Below are 7,783 nucleotides of genomic sequence, written 5' to 3'. Positions count from 1 at the left end.
CATTTTTGCTTTTAACTCATTAAATAATACCTTTAGGCATTTTTCGCGAAAGGTACTATGAAAATAAATAGTAATACATGCCCAAAGAATAAATTTATGCTGGATCAGAGCCGTTGTGACCTGCAGGAAGACAATAATCAACGGACAATGAGGTGTTTAGTCAAGCATAATTGACTCAATATTACTAGCTAAACAATGGCTGGCAATTCGAAAATTGCATTAATTTCAACTTAATGAATCTTAATCCGGAAATTAAAGATCGATTGAATATGTTGCTATGCACCGTCGTTACTTCTACGAACATAGTAATCACCATTGAACTCGTCATGAACTGCTCCTGTACGATAGAAATATTGACCAAACCCGAAGTTAAAATAAGTTTTACGACATTACGCAGAAATAACTCACGACTTTGTTTCATATAATTCCATTTTCACTGTCAAAGCCCCCGAAAAAGAACGGTGCTACCTCTCGTAATGCAAGTTAATGCACTACGAGTGCGTACGTACGCAGTTGACCATGCTCAAGTAAGATTGACGGACGAAAGATTGCGAAATCACTACGTTTTCGATACAAATTATTTTATTTTTACTACCCAAGCCCCTGGAAAATATCCATACTAAATCAAGTAATGCCCCTTTGCACGCGAGCGAACTCGTCTGAGTGCGTGCCTCTAAATTTAACTTGACGAAAAGGTCGAAATATTATGATTTTCAAAGAAAAACAAAATCAAGCATAAAAATTCATTTAATGGGCAAATTACAAAAAGATTAATTCACGACACAAAAAATTTTCACATTTTTCAAGTACAAGATTCAACTTTGGCAGATCAACAGCAAATGTAAACATACACAATGCATGGGTGAGGCCAAAAATGCAAAACCGAAATTCAAACAGCTAAGGCGATTGCAATTCATAATTTTTCCAGTGAGCAACTGCCACTCTTCATGATTCATCACAGGAAAGTAAATGGTGAAAGGTTTTCGGAAATGGCTTAATAAAAGGACCAGCAAACTTCCAAGGATATCCTGAAAGAAGTAGAAAGGCTGCGAAAGTGAATATGTATAGGTGGAAAGAAATTTCCTGTACAATAACCATTATTTTTATAAATACACCAATTCCAAAAATATTACTATAGATAATGTATTTAAATTAAGGTACTAGCAATAATTACCACTTCCTGCCCCGTAAAGTTTAACATATGCTGAGAATAACAATCAAATAACGTAATTAACAGTGTCCTGTGATGCCTTAAGGTAATTACAAAGGGCAGAAGATGGACTTATGAGAAAATTGACATTGTTAACTGCCCGCATATTCTTTGTAACAATGAAGTGTATTCTACCTAATTGCCTCATAACTGCTATGTCTTCTTCAATATTTTAACTGAAAAATTACAGAACACCACATAACTCCGCATAATACCTTACAAGCCATCTAAAAGATGTGTGTGACACGTGTTTCAGTCGCATTATTTCCCATCGTTACTATTATACTCGCAACAAAATAGTTAACATGACACTTAAAATATTATACTCGCAATAAAATAGTTAACATGACACTTAAAATACAAATAAAATACTTAATTACTACCGTTGACTAATAGCATTATCAACTATTCACATTAAAAGGCACCCCAAACACGAGCACGTTGTAGGTAACTAATTCAATATGTATCAGGTGTAGCGAACATCTCACGCTATATTGCATTTTTTTGACTATTTTATTCTATATTTTACTCACCGGTGGAAAGTAAGGCCTGTTTTCTTTCTTTCCGTGCGATTATTGCACCCGTAAGCCGAGCAGCAAACCATCTGCGAATGCAAAGTTTAAATAGCATATATCTGCCTAACGGAATGTTTCCGGATGTAGATAATAATATCCATGAAAATAAACACACTAATAAATATTTACGTACCTACCTTTATATGACCTCTGTAGCCACTGGTTTCAGAAAAAATCAATATTTACTTAACATGTAAGCTTACGGCAAATCGACGAAGCGGGGAAGAGCATGATGGCTAAATGCGCAAAAGTACCGTTATGCCTGGTTATGCCTGGCTTCACCTCAGAGCGCTTATGCCCCCTCCAGATACCTCTATGGGTCCAACGGCCTACCCAACATAGAGGCGCTGGTGTAGCCTGTTTTTCTGAGCAGTAACGAACTGGGGGCTGCCATATTGTATCTCGCTGTAAACAAACGTGATATTGAGGCTTATTGATAGTCATTAGTGTTAACTGCAGACTTTTTTTATTGCTTACAGTGTCCCTTACGATTTTGGAATGTGCTTGATTAAGGATACGAGTCTCAATGATCTTGGTTATTGCTAAATTGCGTGGGTATGAAATGTATTTGGTGATGAAAATGTGAGTAATTCTGTTTCCTTCATTATTCCATTTTGATTTCAACCTGTGATTAGCTAACCTTTTCTCATGTTTTCAAATTTTATGGTGTCTTGTATTCCTTATATTTCAATATGTTTTTCATTGTACTTGCAGTTTTTCTAGTGTTCAAACTACTCATCTATCGCTAGTGCTATTCTTTGGTTTGTTTAATGCTAATCATTTTGTTGGTTATGTATGTAATTTGCTATTTCAACTCTGTCCTTTCAACTGTTTAATTGTCATTAATTGAGCATTATTCATTAAGTGTTCTACGATGTTTACATTTCTTAAAACTTTAATCTCTTTCCCTTTGAAGTAAGAACTTAATTTCTACTACATTGGTATAAAATATTCTTTACTTTTCTCGTTTTCTACTTTTGGAATACTTTCTTTCGTATAAGTGATGGATATTAACTTACAAGAACCTTTCATTTTAAGACTCCTCTGCCAAGATATTTCGTATATCTTAACGAGTACTCATCATGAACAACTTCCTACGAAATAATGTCCTCCTTTCATAATTAAATAATTATCTTCCATGAAATGATATCCAAACTTGCATGCTTATTTCTAGTGAAGTGTTGTTGTGGTCTATGGTTTCAGGATTAGCATTATTATTCCTGTACCAGAGCTATTGCAAGATACATCTACCTCAAGGAATACTGGGTCACCCTCTTTGTCTATAACTGTGGAGTGTTTACTTAAGTAATGGAATCTTTCTCCTATTACGCAAAGGCTGCTATCTCATGTTGTAATTGATATTTGTTGCTTGTGCATCTCATGTGCTTGTAGAATTGTTAACTTCCACAGATTTCATCTCTAGTATGTCATGTTGAAATTGTTATTGTTGTATTTCATTTACCAGTTATTGTATCAATAAATACCAATGTCCACTGAAGTAAGTTTCAGAGATCATTATTCTTAAGAACCACCAGATCGCCAGTTGACTTTGTACATTAATCTTGTATTATGGTTACTGCTTTAGTAACCTGGGGAAGTTCTTCAGGAAGATTTTTTTTACATTCATTGCTTTTAAGTTTCTCGCAATTGCAGTATCATTATTAAGCCTGAATAGCACGCCCTATCGTGACGCGTAAAAAAAATTGAAACACGCGCCGAGATGTGCATTCAAACTTCGCGGCAGCATTGGACCACTGGCATAGATGGCACTGATGTATCAAAACCTATACGCATTATCCTTATGGGTATGTCGCCCCCTTGGCAGTTGGAGTCACGGCTCAGAACATCATGGTCACAGTACGTTGTAAGACTGAGTATGTATTATGTCTGATGTGTTAATAAATTGGACTTCGTTGAAAGTCTGTGATTGATTTAACGAGTGATTAGATTAAATCACAACAAGCGCCATTTTCGTCCATGGCTTTCACAACATTGTTTTAATGTCCTAATTTAATATGTAGAGGTAGAAAAGAATATTTTTCGGAAGGCTGAAAAAGGAATTTTTGATTCCAGGAACGAGTGCTTCACATTTTGGCATATCTTCTTCCAAGTTTTGATTTTTCTGTCCCCTCTATTCCACTCGCAGGTGGGACAACAATATTTCGTGTAGCCAAGCTTTAAGACGAGTAAATTTCCAATACTTTTAAGTCGCCACAAATTTTCCTCTTATATTTTTCGCGGTGATTTTTTTCTAGAAGTAACTGCATGTTATCGTGAGATTCTTTCATGCCAGTTCCATGAGCTAACGGTATTGAGGGGAGTTCATTCCCATTATATACGAGAACAGCTTTTAAACCGACCTTGGAGGAATCAATCAACAAACACCAATCATCTATGTAGTACTCAAAATTAAGAGTAGCCGTGACAGAGAGAACACCATTGCAAAAATTAATGTTGTTTTCGTAAAAAAAAATTATTTAAATTCAACATAGCGAGATCGATACACAGAAATTTTCGGACCCAGTAATTTCCCGCGATACTCGTGATCCCAAGATTTCCCTCTAATTTTTGGAAAAATTTAAGTCACACCCTAGATCATGTAAATCCTCTAGCGTTATAAAATGAGGTGCATCAGATGTACTCGATTCGAAATTTGGGTTCTGTTTTTGTCAAACATCGCGAAAATGTCATTTTTGATTATGTCTTTTAAAGGCAGGTTACTTTTAAAAGGCATTAATGGCAAGCAAGACAAATGCAATCATGAAAGGGATGAGGCAAAAGGAAAAATCGCTATGGATATTGCATCGCTCTCCACGAGACATCATTGTATAATATTGAAATGTAATGTAATGATGTAATGAAATGTAATCACTCAAAAGTTAACGAAATCAGCTACTTCCTATCATCAGTGGAGTTCTTTCCGATTGTATCACGATTACCCATATAGGCATAGCCTTCACGTAGTATCAAACCCTTAATATACCTGATTATTGAGAACATAAAACCCTATTGGCATTTAAAACACAGTGAAAAATCTTCCATTTCATAATTATTCTTTCAGAAGAAATAACGTTTTTCTAACTAACCACAGATTTTGTTAGTCTGTGCCAAAAAATTGCGCAAAAAGGAACAGAAGATCGGTGCATGGGAATATTTAAAAATAAATAAAATATTTTTTTCATAAAGTGAGTAATATTGACTAACCATAATTTTTCCAGCCTTCCCCTTCCATGCAACCTCATCGCAATTCCCCACAAAACACCACCCATTTCACGGAATTGATCCTCTAGCCCATTTTTACTCAAAAACCAGAAAAGAATGAATACGAAGTTCGCATTATTGGATGGAAATATTGGAGCATAAAAAGGTGATAGTTAACATGAAGCATTGATGGTGGTGTAATGTGAGGCTAAAACATGACGACCTTCATTATAACGACCTACTTAGAGAGACGTTTGAAAGAAAAGAAACACCGAATGAATTGTTATATTTCCAATGTTGAGTGCCAATAATTTCTCACTTATTCATTTAGTGGAAGAAGAGCTGATCAAATTTAATCACCAATTACTATAGAGCGGATACGTAGTGGAAAGTTAACGCAAAGTTAAGAAAATTTAGAAATATAACATATTTGCTACATCCTAATGAAATTGGCGAATTGCAATGGGGAACATGCACAATTTTTAAAGTACTGGAATAAGAAGGCCTCTACCTCAAATTAAATTGCCGACAATTTCACGTATGAATAATGCTTTTTAGCTGAGTTACGAGTCTTTAAAAATTGATCTTCATTGGCTGCTTGAAAACACGACGTCATCGGAGCGTGACGTCACGGCACGGTATCCACTGATGACAGACTGAGAAAGTGGATAGAAAATCGATCTACGAGGGCTCAAATGCAAATTTGGCGAAAATAATTGGTTTTAACGACAAAATGCAGACTTTCAATATTTTGGGTTGCCAAGGCGTTGTTGAAAAAAATAAAGGGGATTATGGGGAGATTTGGAAAGATTAAATGAAAATAAGTTGGTTGCAGATTGTGATCTACGTTGGACACCCACATTATTTGGTTAGTGGAATAAGTGCATTGCAGCATGGATATTCAATAGACAAACGTGTGAAAACCATATATATCGTATTTAGTGCCCCGCCACTCAAGTATCTCTTATTTTCTCGCCGGAAAGGTTTTTGCTTGTGCCCCAAAGGACAGAAATAAGAGAAGAAAGTGGTTGATGACATACGGAATGGAGTTAAATACTTTATTTACATTGTCAACAGGATATTTCTCAACGTAAGTACACTCTTGAATCAGGGTTACCGTGGGGTTTTATCAAATCGCCAGTATTTCTCGGATGCCCACCTAATTTAAGATGTATCACTCATTTCATCTTGTAAATAACCTAGAAATGTACCTATTAGTCCGCCGATTGTAGGATTATATACATAAAGGAAGGTGGCTATTCATGAAAATAAATTATGATTACGAATAAACCGCGGGGGAAAATAAGGAGTATACGATAAATATATGGCTTTTGGTAAGGTAAACTAAGTATTTGCTGCTGTGATGCCCATAAAGTTCGCTGCATGTCAACGCAAAATCTAAAATTTCGTCTCATTTCTGCACTGGGTTTCTGTTCAAAAACAGGAACTTGAGTAAGTACAGCGTAAATAGTACTTGAAACTTATTTCTGTGTCTATCAAATACTTTTTTTTACCTTTTCACGATCATTTGGATCTCAACTTCGGCCGATTAAGGAAAACATCTAAGTTCCGCATGGTAGGTGACTAAGTAAATACATAAGATAGATTTTCAGCTAGCAATAGATATAATAAATGTTAATGGACAACACATAAATATTTAAAAACGTTCGTAAAATAATTTTAATTAATCGCATGATTATTAACCTGCCTTATTTTACTCCCCCATCGTGCTAGTAAACAAGCAATCACTGTTTTTCAGAAAATCAGCCGCCATAAGGAAGTCGACCAAAAGTAAACTGAGGTATTTTGCTTTCTTAAATCCCTCTTAAGTCAATTTGTCCTTTTAGAAACAACTACAAATCTCGGCGAAGATTTTTTTTTTCAATATCTTGCATTCAAGGCCCTACCACTCTACTCTCGTAGCGAAGTGAATGGTGTACCGTGCGATGACGTGAGAAGGCGTTTCAGGTCACGTGACTTCAAGCGATTTTCGAGCATTTTAATTAGCATTTAATGACGTTTGTGGAGTACTAGGAGAGTTTTGGCTTATACATTTGGACTCGTGAGAAAATTTTCTATTCAATGAGGTTAACTAGCATGATGAACAAATTTCATCCATCTTCTCCATTGCCTATACCTAAATATCATATGAAGTTTTTTAATACCTTTTTGAACCTATTGATAGAATGACTAAAAAAAGAGAGCATTAATAAAGAATGCATGAAGGTCGAATGAGGGTTGATGCCAAGCAACTTAAAAAACAACTGTAACATAACTTTGACGCGTCAGTGCGCTCATAATCACTAACGAAACTGTGTGGTAGGTATGATACACTATTAGGCAACTTCTATTAGCACCCCCATTAACGGCCAGAGCGATTACATTAAAAGGAAAGGGTCGTAGAGAGGTAAGTTCCAGTTACCGGATAATGGTAAAGGAGGGCAAGAGTACGCACCTAGCGGATTATCGGTTACATCGTGTGACTGAATAAAGAAATCAACCCAAAGTTTCCTTACTGCACACTTTCATTATGGTAAACCAGCTCCACAACGTTTGGCAAGTTCAAATAAAATGGTTTTCTTGTTATCCAAAAATAATAAAAGTAGTCATTTGTGCACCTTTAGACTCCATGGCGTCTAAGAGTACGCATATCAGTAGGCTAGGAGCACGCACCAGAAATTACTGAACAATGATTACAAATGAAAGGTTCGTTGCCTCCATATGATGAGCAGGCTCCATGCCACCAATCCTTACGAAGTCCGCACTGAATCCAGTCGTCAGGGTAAAAGTACCCAGG

The sequence above is a fragment of the Ischnura elegans genome, chromosome X (assembly GCF_921293095.1).
Source record: "Ischnura elegans chromosome X, ioIscEleg1.1, whole genome shotgun sequence".
Classification (NCBI taxonomy): Eukaryota; Metazoa; Arthropoda; class Insecta; order Odonata; family Coenagrionidae; genus Ischnura; species Ischnura elegans.
The sequence above is the reverse complement of the archived record's forward strand: the minus strand, read 5'-3'. Positions refer to the sequence as shown.